Genomic DNA, 18,012 nt, shown 5'->3' on the forward strand with positions numbered 1-18,012 from the left:
GAAGAAAATCTTCACACAAAGCTGTAAAAGATTCTGAAACATAGTATTTTTTCTCTTCAGCTCAAAAATTTTCTTTTATTGCATTTAAGACAGTTATTGCACTAGAATTTGAACACTTTCAGTTTCGCACATGCATAGATGTCAAAATTTGGTGACTATTATGAAAAAAAAAAAAAAAAAAGCCCTCATACGTACAAATTGAAAATTTTAATGAAGAATTTAATTTCTATGTAACTAGATCAGAATAAGCTGTATAAATAACTTACATATATATTTATACTTGAATGTTCACATTGAAAAAATATTCAATATAAAAACATTAACGCATTTTGTTTTGTTTTTGAGGAAAAACAGTTCCTCTAAAAATGAAGTTTTGGACAGGATGGTAAAAACGATGGTTTTTACCGTAGTGTCCAAAACCTTGCCAACCCTGTTACTAAGTAATTAATCAAAATGTTTCCAACTTTTTGTTATATTTTAAAGATGGAATATTTTTATTGAAATTTTATATTTTTATACAATGTATGTTAAATTTTTAGTATTTTTGTATGATCAATAATAAAAACTAAGGAGTAAAATTTTTGTTTAATGGTATCCTACATTTCAACTGAATTAGATGGCACTAAAAATAATCATAATATTATAGTAAAAGATCACAAACGTTATCCTTGTACCACAGATAACCTTGAAAAAAAAAAAAAAAAAACTTCATCTATGCAAGTATGCAAATTTTAATTGACGTATAACAAGGTAAACGACAGTAAAAAATTGCTAAATAAGTTTAACTTCAGAAAGGCATTTCAGATATTTTTTGTTTGAATAAAAGTTGTTCAAAAGGCATCAATCAGCAATTTACTAAAATGTTTTTCTTGAAGCATTATCTTTTAAATTATTTTAATTTCATACCATACTATATTAATTAGTGCATCTTTCGATGTAGACTGATTTTGTTGCATCACATGAAACAGTTACATTTGAAAGGGTAGTAAGAAAGAGAATGTTAAAATGAGATAACATGTTCAATATTCATTTATGTATGTAATCTCCATTTCTTCAAAAATATCACTGAACCTGTTTAACTATGGTGCACCAATTTTTAGTTGTCGATATTGAAAAAAAAAAAAAAAAAAAAAGTATTTATCTTCCCTTGTGCTTTTACAGTTTTGACACACATAAGACAATTCTTGAGAGCTAGATCAAGTCTAAACCATTTCAAAAGGGGCACATTTTGAACAATATCTAATACAAAATGTATCAATGGAAACTTTATCATTAAAGACATTTGAAGACTCACAGGGTGAGAACTTTTATATGAATTGTAGTTTGTATACTTCAACAACTATATATTATTTCAACGACTATTACGAAGTTTTTATACATTCTTAAATTGTATGAAGTGAAAAGGGGGGCACTTGAAACTAGCGCGAGCAATGAGACTTCAGGTCTATTGTACTATCCCCGCTTAGACTACTAAAGGAGCCCAGTAACAGAAATAAATTTCAGCAGTTGCCTAACCGAAATTCTAGGCAGTTCCCAGGGATCTACACAGTGGCATCCCAAGTGCTTAAATTTTTGTGCAGAGTAGAAGTCACATTCACATAGCACATGAATTGAACTTTCATCAGCCATATGACATCCTCTACACGAAGGATTGTCGGTAACACCCATCAGATTAAGATGCCTATTAAGAGAGCAGTGTCCAGTTAGTAACCCAACAGACTTCTTGATCTCATTCCTACTCAAATTAAGCAGTTCAAATAAATACAAATACAAATGTGATGACCAGCAACAGGCTCTGGGCCCAGCTAGGCTGGTCCTAGTCAATTAATTAGTCCCCAATGAAGATCAATGGCCCTCTTAAAGCTATCCACTCTCGCTCATTACCGCCTCTTCCGGTAAGCTATTCCAAGTGCCCACGACCCTGCTAAAGTAGTAGTTTTTCCTGATTTCCAAGTTAGCCTGAGATATAAATTGCTTAAAACAATGACCCCTTGTTCTGCTTTCCCCGCAAAAATTTAATCCATTTACATCTTTCATTTTGATAAATTTAAATAACTGAATCATGTCCCCTCTGAGTCTCCTTTGCTCCAGGCTATACATGTTAAGCCTATTAAATCTGGTACCATAATGTAAATCTGAGAGTCCCCTTACTAATTTAGTTACCCTTCTTCGAACCCTTTCCAATACAAAAATATCTTTTTTCAGATAAGGCGACCAAAACTGAACAGCATACTCCAAATGAGGTCTTACTAAACTCCTATATAAAGGCAGAAGAACTTTCTTAGATTTGTTTGAAATAGATCTATTGATAAACCCAAGCATTTTGTTGGCTTTGTTACTAGCAATACTGCACTGTTGACTAAACTTGAAGTCCTGATTAATAAAGATACGCAGATCCATAACATTTTCTGCCTGATTTATGACTGAACCCTGTAAACAATATCTCATACGCTTATTTCCATGACCTAAGTGTAGCACTTCACATTTCCCTACATTAACTGCCATACCCCATTTATCTGCCCACTTAGTAATATGATCTAAATCCTGTTGCAGCTGTTTTACTTGTTCTTCATTTTCGACAATCCCCATAACTTTTACATCGTCAGCAAAACAATTCATGCTTCCAGCAGGGCCGTCGACAGGATTCATGGGCCCCTATGCAACTTTCTTCAGGGCCCCTAACTTTTTACTTAATCTTTAACCTCCTCTTTCTAGTCTCCGTTTTCGTATAAATATTTAAAATTGATTTGCGATTTCATGTGTGGGGAACCTTTTTTGTAGCTCGGACAACTTTATGTCGATAGCAAAAGAGGCCATTTTATATTTTTTTCCTCACGATGTGTCTTTTCCTACGCGCGCGCGCGTGTGTGTGTGTACTTAACAGAAATGAATAAATAATTAAATAAAAAACGCTTCTGCTGTCTGTCTATTTTTACCTCCGGAGGAGGAGGGATATCAGGAGAGTGATGCAGGGATCTCCTTTGGGTTGAGAGTAGAATATCTCCAATTTTAGGGGGTCCAAGGGTTTCTCCCCCGGGAAATTTTTTTAAAAATGCACTAAAAAATTCTGCATTTTGAGGCCTTATACGGGATAATAGGAACTACAAAAACATGAGGAAAGAAAAAGGAAAACAAAATTTCTTAAACTTTACACTCTTTTGCAAATTAAGACAATACAAAATACAAACTGCTCGTGGTTCGACAAATCGTTGATATTAATCGACAGAGAGGAAGAGCGACGAGGGAGAAACGATGACGCATTACCACTTGCTCACATCGACTCTCGGTATAATTAGTTTTCTATCATCCCTTATCAACTCACCAACAAACGGAACACTGAATAAATTGAAAAACGATCAAGATTAAAATATGCTTTAAAAGTAATGGTAGAAATAGCAGCATAACCATTCGGACAAATCATACTTTATACAACTGATAGGAAATAAAATTGAAACACTTTTAAAGCAGTATCAGAAACTTTTTAAATTATTTTCAAGGTCTTTAGAACAATTAAAATTATTCAAAGCAGTTCATTTGTACTTTCCAATCTCTGATATTTTAATACTTGGTCGTATAGTTTTACTTTCTAACTTAGTAAGAAACCACTGTTATTCTGCACTACTTGTATTTTTAAATAACAAGTAGTGCAGAAAATGAAAAGAGGTTAATTTTTCTCATGCGAAACAGATTGACAGTATTTAGTAGAAGTAATATAAAAGCAGGCAATAACAAAATAACTTTCAAAATACGAATTCAGATTTAAATAAATAGCAAAATGTGAACATGCGTAGTCACGAAAATGTATCTCAAGCAAGCAATATGTTGCAGGAACGTCATAACCATACTTTTTTACATTTCTGATGCGGAATGTAGCGAGGAGCTGAATCTAGCACAATTTGGCGTCACTTCCCCCCTCCTCGCATTTGAAGAAGTTTAAAATGTCCCAAGTTCTTTAAGTTTTTGAGCACGTGAAAATAAAATTCATTTTTCAAAGCATTTTTCCTTTTTTTTAGATCGAATTATGCAATTTTTTCGAGAGTTGGAGGTCCCAAAAAAAAGGGGGACCTAAGTTATTATTGCTTGTTTAGCTTATAGATAAATCCAGCACTGATTCTAATTAATGGTGACGTAACTGTGCCCTTTTTAGATATGTAAGAGCGTTTTATGCACTTTAATGAGGAAACATCTTTTAAAGTGCCCCCCAATCGCACCCTCCACATTTTTACTCTAGAAACAACACTAGAACTAGTTTCAATTTGTATCACTGCACTCAAAACTAAATCAACTCATATTTTAAATCTTTTCATAGAACTGCGTCGCTTGCCTATATTTTGAGTTTCGAACGTTGAAAATGCAACCGCTTATATTTCTAAGTCTTTTTTTTTTTTTTTAATTTCTTTGCCCCTTTTCCATTTCACTAAAATTCTGTTTAGCTTTCAAAAAGAAGCAATTTTTTTTAGTCTTGGAATTCACGCAAAAAAAAAAAAAGTCACATTTGTTTTTATTCAAGGCGTCGATAGTGGGCTATGAAGATGAGGACAAGTAGAATTTCTCATTTCGAGCCTGATCACTTTCACTGAATTCACTTCGATTGAAAACTAATAATCTTAACTATTAATCTTAACTATTAATCGTAACTCTAGGAGAAAGACTTTCTTCAAACTAAAAACTTTTTTTTTAATGGGGGGGATTTATCTTTATCTTAGGCTCGCTTCGCGGGCCCCTCAATTTCTCACGGACCCCTGTGCAATGCATAGGCTTGCCCCCCTCTCTCGACGGCCCTGGCTTCCAGAAGTATTTTCATTGATGTCATTCATAAATATAATAAACAAAAGAGGCCCTAACACTGATCCCTGAGGAACCCCACTTAAAACATCACTCCAATTAGAATGATTTCCTCTCACAATTACTCTTTGCTTCCTACCAGTAAGCCAATTTCTAACCCAAAGTAAAGTTTTCCCTCCTATTCCTATGTCAGCTAACTTGCTGAGAAGAGCAACATGCGGTACCTTGTCAAAAGCTTTTTGAAAATCAATATAAACAACATCCACACATTTTTTGTTATCTAAAGCTGAGGTAACCTTGTCGTAGAAATGCAATAAATTAGTAGTACAGGATTTACCTTTCCTGAAACCATACTGCAAACTAGTCAACAGACTATTAGTCTCCAAGAACTTCATGATCTTAATTTTGATCAAAGTTTCGAAAATCTTACAAATCACCGAAGTCAAACTTGCAGGTCTATAATTCCCAGCAATACCTTTAGACCCCTTCTTGAAGAGTGGCGTTATGTTAGCCAGCTTCCAGTCCTCTGGCACCGTCCCCGAGTTATAAGAAGCATTGAAAATATTCAAAATAACATCCACTAATTCCTCTGCACATTCAACTAAAATTTTTGGATAAATATTATCTGGTCCCGGAGCTTTAGTTGCTTTAATCTTTTTCAAATGAAATAAAATCTCCTCCCTGGAAAATACAAAATCTTCAAGCTGTATAATAGCTTGTGTCTTGTTAGTGTCAACTGTTGAGATACAGTTATCGTTAAACACACTGGAAAAAAAGTTATTTAGAACATTTGCAATATCCCTATCGTTTTGGATTAAATTTCCATACTCATCAACCAAAGGCCCAATTTGACTGTTTCGAGCTTTCCCAGAATTAGCGTAAGCAAAAAACTCTTAGGGTTCCCATCAATGTCATCTGCCAGCCTTTGCTCCAATTCCCTTTTCTAAATCCGTACCAAATACTTAAAATTTCGCCTTTCCTTACCATATTGGAGTCTCTCCGCACTCTGACCAGTTTCTTTAAACTAACGAAAAGTGGCTTGCTTATAATTAAGAGCTTCTTTAGTCTCCCTGGAGAACCACATGGGCCAAATTTTGGTACTAACACCTTTTCTCCTAAATGGAACATAGTCCCCAACCGTTTTAGCAAGTTTATCCTTAAATTCCGTCCACTGCTGATCTACGTCGCTATTTTTCAATCCTGACGAAAAAACCTCTTTCAAGCTCTGCCTAAGTGCAACAAAATCAGTGTTTCTGAAATTGGGCACAAACCTAAAATTATCATCTTTGCACACTTCAAATTTAACCCGGAACCTAATGCTGTTATGATCACTATCTCCAATACATGGGTGCAAGACCTTCCGTCTCAGGACGGATTTCCGTCTTGACAAAATTTCCGAGACGGAAAGAAATTCAATGACTTTCTTTTAATTTTGAATGAAAAAAGAAAAATTGAGTGTTTGAAAAATATGCTTTAATATTACTGGACCGTTCCATAACCACGAATTTACGTCGACATTCTCTCGGTTTTCCGCCATGTGCTTGTTTTGTTTGCAACGTGCTTTTGGAGGAGTGGCTTTTCGGCTCGCGCCGTTTGACTTTTTTTAAGTATAGCTTTATTTCCAACTCGCTGCATTGCAGACCGAGGAGTTGCTCACTATTCTCCCTGATTTTTCGAAGCAATCGGCTCTAATTGAAAATTTAGCCTTTTCTCATGCTATTTTCGATCATCCTTTCATTTTTTTCATTTGTGGTTTTTTTTTTTTTGCAAACTTTACACGCATAAATGAAAATTATGTACGCTCTTAAAATGTCTTAAGAGTTGAATCTGCATCACCGATTGAGAGTGATTGCTGACAAGATGAAATATTTTCGCCACAGCAAAGGGCATCCACATACCAGGTAAAACAGAAACTATCAAGGATTTTGAAGATTTTAATGAAAATGGGAATTTTAGAAATAATCGGGGGGGGGGGGGGGATATTTCAAGCTGGTTGGAAACACCGATGGGCAAACCGTTCCTGCATTTTTGACAATGACTTGAGGAATCACTAAATTCTAATGTCATTGATTCGAACACTCGCTAGAATGGAAATATGGGTGGGGGGAGGGAGAGAAAGGAAAGGAGAAAAATAACGGCAGCATGAGTTTGCGAAAAAACGCTGCTCTTGCAAAGAGGGTAATCTGTCCGCAAATTAACCCACGATACTGAGGTCTTAAAACGTTGATATCTTGGACAATCTGGGGGGGGGGGGGGGTAGTATAAAATATCCAAAAACTGAATTGAAAATATTTTTGAAGCTAGGAGTGGTTCGATATTTCTCCAGTGCAAATTCTTAAAAATTTAAAAGTCAAAAAGTTTTAGGCTGTCTCTAATGATATAAAAGTGGGTTTTAAAAAGAATCGAAGACTGGAGTCTTAAAAACACTAATTTAGGCAATCTTTGGTGAATTTATGAGAGTTGGTTTTGGTGTTCTAGCATGAAAATGTTTTGTAGCTGATGTATTAAAAACTATTTGAGGCTATACTTAAATGACTTAAGTGAAAGGGCATTTGCGACCCTCTCCCGAAAACTGTTTGTAATTGAAGTCTTAAATCTTTTAGGCTGTCTTTGGCAATGTCAAGAGGGAGGGAGGGGGCTCTCTTTAGGCGAAATTCCGAAACTGGAGTCTTAAAAGCGCAACTTTGGACCGTCTTGGGGTTCGGGGTTCTCCTTTCCCAAAAAATATTCAAAGCTGAAGTATTCAGAACTCAGCTTTAGGTAATCTTTGGAAGACTTAAGAAGAGGGAATTCGAAGGCTTTCTCTCAATACGTTTCAGAATTTAAATTCTTAAATCTTCGGTGATGAAAAGGGGAAACCGCAAATTTTAGTAAAATTTAATGAACTTAGAGGAAAGAGTTCGGGGGGGGGGGTCTCTCTCCCCGAAGTATTGAAATGCTATTTTGGCTATTTTTGAGTGAATTAAGAGTTAGGGAATTCAGGGGTCTTTCTCGAAACATTTTCGAAATTGAAGTCTTAAAACTTTGGGTTGTCTTTGGCGATGTTTGGAAGGGAGTTGCTCTCTCAATCGAAAAATAAATCTTAAACAAAAACTTATGCTGCGTTTAGTAAACACAATGAGAGGGGGGGGGGTATTCCGCACCCCAGCCCGAAACATTTTAGTTTCTAAAATTTTAAGAGCTTTGTTTTGGGCTATCTTTGGATGACTTAAGGGGGAAGGGTGTAGGAAGATTTTTTCAAAAAGTTTCCAAAATTAAAGTATTAAAATTTTTAGGCGGTCATAAGTAATGTTTATAGGTAAGAGGGGAGCTATTCCTACAAAACAATTTAGAAAGTGAAGCCTTAAAAATTGAAATTTAGGACATTTGTGGTGAACTCAGAGGAAGGGGTTCGGGAGTTCTCTTCCGAAAATTCTTTGATGCTGAAATATTTAAAGCGCCACTGTAGGCTATATTTGAGTGCCTTAAGAGGGATGCGATTCGGGAACCCTGCCTGGAGTTAGGATTCAGTTCCCTTATTTCTTTTTTAATTAATGAATGTTGGAAAGGGTACCTTATTTAAAAAATATATCTACTTCACTGAAGCGATTTTTTATTGTTTATTTCACCACCTGCTATCTTATAAAAAAATTCTTTTTCAAATGAAGACTGTGGGGGAATGGTGACAGTTCATTATCATTAGTCGGCCTTACCCTTCCCCCACCTTTCCTTCTTTTCTAGTTTGTTGGCGCTACCTTGGGTAGATTTTCGAATCAGAACTGATTTATGTTGCAAAAGTGAAAATCTTATGTCCTAAGCTGTTTTATTGCTACAACAAAAATATTTAGGATCGGCAAAAAACTAATGATGGGGTGCTGCAAACGCTTTTACCCCTTACATTATCCAACGTCGTCTAAAATTTGCGTTTTTGAAACTTCAATTTCGAAATTTTGCCGAAGGAGGGTTCCTGAAATCCATCCCTTCAATAGTGCATTCAAAAAGCGTATAAACGTTATGAAATTTAAATTACAATTTCTTTTTTTAAATCTTCGATTTCGGGAAAGCCCATAGCGTCCCCTCCCCCCCCCTTTCTTTAATATTTTTTGAAGGTTGCCCAATATTGTGATTTTGGGACTATCAGTTTGAAATAATTGATGTAAGAGTCCCTGAACCCCTCCTTTCCCTGAACTTTACTAAAATGGCCTACCACAGCGTTTTTTGGATTTCAATTTGAAAAAATTTCTGGGGGAGAGCCCCCAGACCCCCCCCTTATTGCTGGATTTTAGATTTTTTGGAATTATGATGTCAAAACACTTAAATATTACAAATTTAAGGCTTAAAATTTAAATCAAATAGATTCCAAAACCTGCATTGTTAAAATCTGCAACATTTATACATACAAATTTTTCCTTAAGCCCACATGCGGGCGGGGAGCGCTAATATTTTCCGTCTCGAACACATCACCAAACTTGCACCCATGCTCCAATATGCTCCCCTACACACAACCCCTGAACAAAACTACCTATGTCACAAAAAGCTAGATCCAAAATCGCCTCCTCTCGAGTTCCCTGAGTTACAACTTGATCTAAGAAACAGTCCCCAATTACTTTTAAAAATTCCTCTTCTTTGCCATTACCAGGACAAAAATTATTCCAATCAATACCCGGAAAATTTAAATCCCCCATTATGATAACGGATCCCTTACTGGACATGTCACTAATAATACGGTACATCTGTTCATCTTGTCCCTGGTTTGAATTAGGTGGCCTATAAATGTTTCCAAAGCGTAGCTTTTTGCCCTTACTGCTCATCAACTCCAGCCAAACCATATCAATATCAGTAGGCTTATCATTTATGACCAATTCATTGCAAATAAAATTGTCTCTAACATAAAATAAAACCCCACCACCTCTTTTACCTACTCTATCCTGTCTGAACAAATTATACCCAGCAATATGTAATAACTCTGCATCAGATTCGGTAGCCCATGTCTCTGTAATTCCAATAACATCCAACTTCTCATCCATAACTATGCTTTTCAATTCATCCATCTTGTTCTTAATACTGCGAGCATTGGTATAGAAAACTTTAAGCATGCCTAAGTTGCTTTTATTTAACACCCTGAAATTTCCTAAATTACAATTGTTAACATTACTACTCTTGTTCGTCACTTTATTTCCATTTCTAGCAATACCCAAAAAAATTTCATTCTCTCGATACCTGATGCTTGAACCATGCCCCTCCATTCCAACTTAGTTTTTTGACTCCGAAGCCCCTAAAATTAATCCACTAACCATTTTGACCCCTGTAGAGCTCAGATGCAGGCCCTTGGATCTAAGCCAGGGAGGCTGCTGGTTCAGAGTCTTGGCCTGTCTTTGAGAGTCGGACTGATAATTCCTCCGCACATTCAACTAAAATTTTTGGATAAATATTATTAGGTCCCGGAGCCTTAGTCTCTAATTTTTTTCAAATGAAGTAAAACGTCATCCCTGGAAAATACAAAGTCCTCAAGCTGTACTATAGCTTGTGTCTTGTTGGTGTCAACTGTTGAAATACAGTTATCGTTAAAAACACTCGAAAAAAGTTATTAAGAACATTAGAAATATCACTATCGTCCTGAATTAAAATTCATGATTGCCGGCAGGGTGGTGCACTTTCACCCCCTAACTTTCACAAATACAACTTAATTAATCAGATAGAGAAAAGCTACAAAATACATCACGAAAATTAATAATCCCACGTTTATATGCAGTACGCTTTCCGGCGCTGCAGTACGCCTCCCTTGCAGCACTGGTAAGGGGCTGCAAGGGAGGCACTTTCACCTCTGGCTTTTCAAAATAAATAAATAAATTTTAAAAATCAATATTAATCTAATGTTAATATTAATTAACATTAATTTGTTTAATATTTTAAATAACAAAAAATTTTGAATGAGTAAAATTAATTTTATTTTAAGCAAGACCAAACTGCAAAAATATTACAATCAGAGAGATGCATAAAAAGTATAAATTAATTAAATTTATCAAAGATAAAAATACATCTCAGTGTTCGGTTTAAAATAAATAAAATAAAAATATATAAACTAATTAAAAAAAACTAAAAATAAAGAAATTAAAAAACTAGTAAAAAATTTTTTTTCAGCAATTTACATGCGGGTGCACTCATCTGCATGTGAATCTGTCGGCACTAAAGGCCAGATTCAAAATTTTAATGCACGTAAAGAAAAAAAATCAAACTTTTTGTTTTCTTCAAATTACTGATAACTTGTCACATTTTCTTTAAAACGATATGAGCAGTAATTTAAAATAAGAAATAATTTCTGTGTAACAATGGGAAGACATTTTTTTTAAATAAAAAAAAAAATCTTGCAACGATATATGCACACACGTACATCCTACAACACAACAAACAACAGTGGCGCAACTGTTGGAAAAAATATCAGTAAGAAAAAAATCTCATCAATTTGATTTGCTCATCAAATTTCTGAATTTTGAAACTCGTAGTTTAAAAACGCAACTTTAGACGGTCTTTTCGGTGGTGTTAGGGGAAAGAACGATAGAAGGGACTCCGCGGAAATATGTAGAAATTGCAGCCTTAAACAGCGGTTTATAGGCCACATTTATTGACGTTAGGGTAAAGGAGGGGGCTCCGGGACTTTCCCCGTTTTTTTATTTTATTTTATTTTTATTTTGAAAAATAAAAAGAAATCAAATCTTCCCCCTCCTTCCAATTTTTCAAAATTGTAATTCCAAAAACACAATTGCAGACAAACTTTGAAGATTTTTTAAGAAGGGGTTCTGGAGCTTTCTTCTAGAAATTTTTTTCAAAATTGAAGCCCTATAAACTTAAGCACAATATTCTATGATATTATAAGGAGGGGTTCAGAGACGATCCCCCTTAAATTTTTTAAAAGCAGATGTGTAAAAAAATTTTTTTTTTGATGATATTAAAGGAAGTTGGTTTGGTGGGATTTGCCCAAATATTTTCATAAATTAAGTCTTTAAAAGACGATTGTATTACCATATGTGGTAACATTAGGGACAGCAATCTTTCGAAATTGAAACTCCAAAAACACAATTTTAAGCGATTTTTGCACACAGTTTTAAGCAATGTGGTAAGGTATTGGGAGACTTTCCCTGGAAATTTTGCGAAATTGAAGTTCTGCGAATGAAAGTTGATGTTCCGTATTGTTTTTGGCGGGAGAGAGGGATTAGGAGAAGAGTATTATTTTCAGACGAACTTGGAAAAAGAAGGAAGAAAAGGGACAGGGTCGCGGAGAGGATGGACTAGCTGACAAATTAACTGTAACTCTATCGAAATTTTTTAATTCAAAGATTTTTTTTTGAAAGAAATTAAGATTTACCCTAACATCATTATTTTTTTTCAAATTAAAATCTCTTCTGCCCTATTGTGTTTCTTAGATACGTTTTGATTTAACATACAATTTTAGCAACTAAATTAAAAACATGAAGAAGTAATAACTTTTAAGGTATATTCAAAAAAAAAAAAAAAAATCTAAAAATAATGACTTTTTCTCCAAATTGTCATTATAGTAACTTGAAGACAAAGAATCAAGAAAGGAACAAACGGTCTATTGTGCAAATGAAGGCTTCTTCCTTTACTTCATTTTATTTAGCCTGAATTCTGTAAGAAAAGCATTCAAACTATGTAAAATAAACAACATATGGGCAGGTTAATGGTCTCGGCGAATCCTGCTGTAAATATTGAGGTTCAATGCGTTAATAATAGGGGGAAAAAACATAATTTTCGGCAGCGTATATAATACGCCCCCCCCCCATTAATTTTACTTTTTTTAACAGATAATCTAAAGATTATAGGCAAGAAAATTCGGTACATTTTTTTTTTAATTTCAAGCACGTACACACAAAAAAAAGAGGAAAATAAATAAAAAGTTATTAATTATTGTCTGAAAAAAGTGAGGGGGCCCGGGCCCCCTCCGTCCCCTCTCACGAGCCGCCACTGTCTCTTTGTTGTATTTGAAAATCCAGAAATTTTCATTTGTGTAGGTAGAGAAGTATTATGATTTTCTTTTTTTTAATCCTTTGCAAAATCAATGTTGATGTCGAAAGGCTTTTCCCTTAACCATAGTGCTTACAAAAAATAAAGTTCACAACTTACGGGACTGCAGAGTCGGAGCAAAAATGGCATTGACTCCAGGAGTTTTGAGAGACTCCGACTCCTCTACCCAAAATTTGTCTGACTCCGGCTGTGACTTCGCTGGCAGAGCTGCGAATTTTGAGAGAAAATTACAGACTCCGTCTCTGAAAATTTAAAACCTTCGACTCCGACTTCTTTACCAAAAAAACCAGTCTGACTACACAGCCCTGCTACTATTTGCAACCTGTAAATACTGAAGTTTTTTTTCTAACCACATTTTTGTATTATTATCTTATTCCACATAGACTCAATTAATTTATTGGACAATTTTCATTGAAAAACATGCCACTTAGTTTTGCAATGCATTGAAGTTAAGAACTGAACCACAATGACAAAGTAAAGCAACAAATTGAATCGTAAAGACCTGAAGAGCAAAACATTTTGCATACTTTTGCAATGGCATTGATGTTAAGAACTGAACCACAGTGAAGAAGTAAAGTGACAAATTGAACCGTGAATTATTACTGCTACTATGTTTTCACAAAATCGGTTTGACCCTGTGCTTTATTTATAGTCATTAGGAAGGTAACAGGAAATTGTTTACATTTGAATTTAAAAGGCACATTATTATCAGAGAGTTGGAGCAAAGACTGGCACATAACATAAACAGGAATCCCAAGAGGTTTTTTGCATACGCTAATTCGTGGAAAGTTCGAAATAGTCATATTGGGCCACTGGTTGATGAGCACGGAATTTTAATTCAGGACGATAGTGATATTGCTAATGTTCTTAATAACTTTTTTTCGAGTGTTTTTAATGATAATTGTATCTCAACAGTTGACACCAACAAGACACAAGCTATAGTACAGCTTGAGGACTTTGTATTTTCCAGGAATGACGTTTTACTTCATTTGAAAAAAATTAAAGAGACTAAGGCTCCGGGGCCAGATAATATTTATCCGAAAATTTTAGTTGAATGTGCAGAGGAATTAGCAGATGTAATCGCAAACATTTTCAATGCTTCTTATAATTCGGGGACAGTGCCAGAGGACTGGAAGCTGGCTAACATTACACCGCTCTTCAAGAAAGGGTCTAAAGGGAGTGCGGGAAATGATAGACCTGTGAGTCTAACTTCGGTGGTTTGCAAAATTTTTGAAACATTGATGAAAATTAAGATAGTAAATTTTCTAGAGACTAATAATCTATTGATTAGTTTTCAGTACGGTTTTAGGAAAGGTAAATCTTGTGCAACTAATTTATTACATTTCTATGACAAAGTTACCATGGCTTTGGACAATAAGAAGCCTGTAGATGTTGTTTACATTGATTTTCAAAAAGCTTTCGATAAGGTACCGCATGTTGCTCTACTTAGCAAATTAGCTGATATAGGAATAGGAGGGAAAACTTTCATTTGGGTAAAAAATTGGCTGACCGGAAGGAAACAAAGAGTAGTTGTAAGGGGAAATTATTCTAATTGGAGTGAGGTCTTAAGTGGGGTTCCTCAAGGATCAGTGTTAGGGCCTGTTTTGTTCATTGTCTTTATGAACGATATTCACAAAAATATTTCTGGGAACATGAATTGTTTTGCTGATGATGTCAAAGTTATGGGGACTGTAGAAAATGAAGAACAAGCAAATCAGCTGCAAGAGGATCTAGATCATATTACGGAGTGGGCTGATAAATGGGGTATGGCTGTTAATGTTGGGAAATGTCAAGTGCTACATTTAGGGCATGGAAATAAGTGTACAAGTTATTATTTGTAAGGTTCAGTCATTAGTCAGGCAGACAAAGTTACTGACCTGGGGGTCCTAATAAGTCAGGATTTAAGGTTTAGCCAACAGTGCAGCATTGCTAGCAACAAAGCCAATAAGATGCTTGGGTTTATCAATAGATCTATTTCAAATAAATCTAAAGAAGTTCTTCTGCCCTTATATAGAAGTTTGGTAAGACCCCATTTGGAGTATGCTGTTCAGTTTTGGTCTCCTTATCTTAAGAAAGACATTAATGTATTGGAAAGGGTTCAAAGGCGGGCTACAAGGCTAATAAATGGACTTTCCCACTTAGATTATGATTCCAGGCTTAGAAGGCTAAAAATGTAAAGTCTTGAGCAAAGAAGAGACCGAGGGGACATGATTCAGCTGTTTAAATTTATTAAAACGAAAGATGTTACGGGGCTAAAGTTTAGCACTGAAAACAGGACAAGGGCTCATTGTTTTAAGCTATTTAAATCTCAGGCTAACATGGATATTAGGAAAAATTATTATTTTAGCAGGGTAGTGGAACCTTGGAACAGCTTACCGGAAGAGGTGGTAATGAGCAAAGGAGTAGACAGTTTTAAGAGGGCCATTGATCTTCACTGGGGATTGTAAATTGACTAGGACCAGTCTAGCTGGGCCCAGAGCCTGTTGCTGGTCGTCACTTTTGTATTTGTATAAATAAGTGGTATTCAAGGTATGATATAAGTATTAGTGTTACATAATAATCACTAATGTTTTTTTGCTACAATAATATTTTTCTCCAGTTTTATAATTATCAGTCTTAGGTCAACTCTTTCTCCAGTAAAGTGCAGGATTATTCCGCAAATGTGTTCGGAAACACTTGCGGAATTCTCTCAATTTGAAGTACACGGTGTGCATTTGTGCACCTTAGCCTATCGGCAGCATTTCTGACCGAGCTACGTTAAGATCTTTCATCTAAAGACTCCGTAGCCCACTGCTCTCTTCTTCGTAAATTATATTCAAGTGCACTAAAGCCCAGTGGCTCAACGGTAGTGCTTCATGCTTCCATGCTGCAGACACGGGTACAATTTTTCGGTTGGGCATGATTGATTCAGCCGTTCATCCCTTTAGTGAGTCATTAAAATGAGTACCAAGCATGCTCTTGGGAACTAAACCCTGGGAATTCCGCGATAAGCTGACCTCTTAACTAGAACATCTGCCTAGCACCCCAGAGCCCTTGATCATATGTCAGAAAGAATGAGAAGGGTACAGTAGGCCTTGGCCCTCATGAGCTGTCATGCCACTGGGTTTGGTTTTTTGACTCATAAAACACTCATTCTAACATTTTTTACTAAATCACTGTTTCAGAGAATGTCAGAAGTTGCTTGCTCTTTGCAACTGTTAGATATTTTAAAACATATATACACACATCTTTTGATACTGAACATAGCATAATTAATGACCATGAAATGTTTTTAAGCTGCTTAGTCTTTACAGAGTAAACATTGTAGAGCTTTTTTTTCACTGTAATTTCTGTTGCATTCAGTAAATATAGGAAACAAAGATTATATTATGTTTGTAATTTTAATACAAAAATTGAAACTTATGCTTTATACAGGGTTCATACCCTTTTGGTTAAAAAAAATTCCCTGACTTTTCCAGGTTTTCCAGGTTGTTTTTTAGAAAATTCCAGGTTACTCGCTTTATTCAAAATTTATGTTTAAATAGTAATATTTTCAAAATAATTAAAATTGTTTAAAGTAGCAATGCAGAAGAACTGAAACTTCTCCCCTTAGATTAAAAAAAAAAAAAACTTGGAATTTTTTTTTTCCCTTTGTTTTCTCTGTCAAAATTTTAAGTTTTTTTAAAATATTTTGTTCAAAATTGTTTTAATTTGTTTACTATTTGTTGAAAACAGAATACTTTCAACTTATTTTAGCGTTTCTTTGATGTCACGCGTAATATTATAGCGTTTTGCTGTAGTCCTGCAGCAACCTTTTAGCATCCGCTTTTGGTTTACAATACTTCTTTTTATTTTCTTATTAGTAGGTTCAAAGCTAAATTTCAGTATAAATATGATTAACTTGTTGCATCGATCGGCATACCATGTAATGCATAGTAACAAAAATCAACATCCGCCAATCATAGGCCAATGCAAATAATCTTTTTTTTTTTTTTTCACATATTAAAGGACGCTTACATTAAAATTTCAAATTTTCTTTTCCAGAAAGTAATAGTTAATTTTCAAAAATTCATAACTTATTGCATATTTTAATGTTATTTTCAATAGTTCACATTGATATAAACATCCAATTCTGTTTCTGGAATTTTAAGTCTACTTCCATTTGTGCAAACGATCAAATATGGCGACGAAGTGAAAAATTTAAAATAATAAGTAGATTTTTGGATTTGTAGTATAAAAGTAGTAATAAATAATCAATAATCCTTAAAAAACTACAATAAAAGCAAAATAGTCAGTATTTAGCACATAAGAGTCTAAATCAATTAAAACAAAAAAATGTTATGAAGATTAAATTTTGCATTTATCCAGAAAATAATTACAAATTATCTGGGAAAAAAAGGCACAATTTGTGTTGTTTTCAATAGTTTGCACTGCAATTAACATCCAGTGCCGTTTTCGGGAACTTAGGCACTTAAAAAGTCTTGTGAACTTCCATCTTAGGAATGACCAAATATGGCGGCTTTGCCCAAAAATAATAAATAACTTTTTTAATTTGTTGCATGAAGACAATTAAAAAGTAATAAATCTTCATGAAACTATAATTCATTGAAAAGTTTTTATCACATTTGCGTCCAAGGCAGTGAGGATATAATCTTATACTTCTGTTTTAAGAACAAAATTTTTCATTTCTCAAGAAAATTTTAAATAATAATAATAATAGAAAAACAATTTGCAGACCATTTTTTGTTATTTTCATCAGTTTTCAATTAAAGAAAACATCCAATTCTGCTTTGTTTTTAGAAACTTAGACATTTTAGGATCGTATCTACTTTCATCTTGTGAATGACCAAAGATGGCGACTACGTTTCACACGTAGCTGAAATGATTTTCCGATCAAAAAAAAAAAAAAACGATTTTCCCCGATCGACCCTCCCATCTACAGGTTGTGCTTCCGAAGCAGTAAATTGTCTTCTCTCCTGCTGAGTTTGTGCATAATTCCTGTTCACCTGATTTTTTTTTCTCTTGGGAACTACTGAGAGCCAAAAATGGCGGCTGCTGATGATTTTTTGGGTCGCCACTTTTTTTATTGCTTTTAAATTGTTACAATTTTTTTAATACATCGATAAAAATGAAGATTAGATCTCATAAAACAAAATTCCCTGGGTAAAAATTGGGAAAAGAAAAATTTTGGGGACACATTTGGAAAATTCCCTGACATTTTTGACTATG

This window comes from Uloborus diversus, chromosome 1 (genome assembly GCF_026930045.1).
Source record: "Uloborus diversus isolate 005 chromosome 1, Udiv.v.3.1, whole genome shotgun sequence".
NCBI classification, from domain to species: Eukaryota; Metazoa; Arthropoda; class Arachnida; order Araneae; family Uloboridae; genus Uloborus; species Uloborus diversus.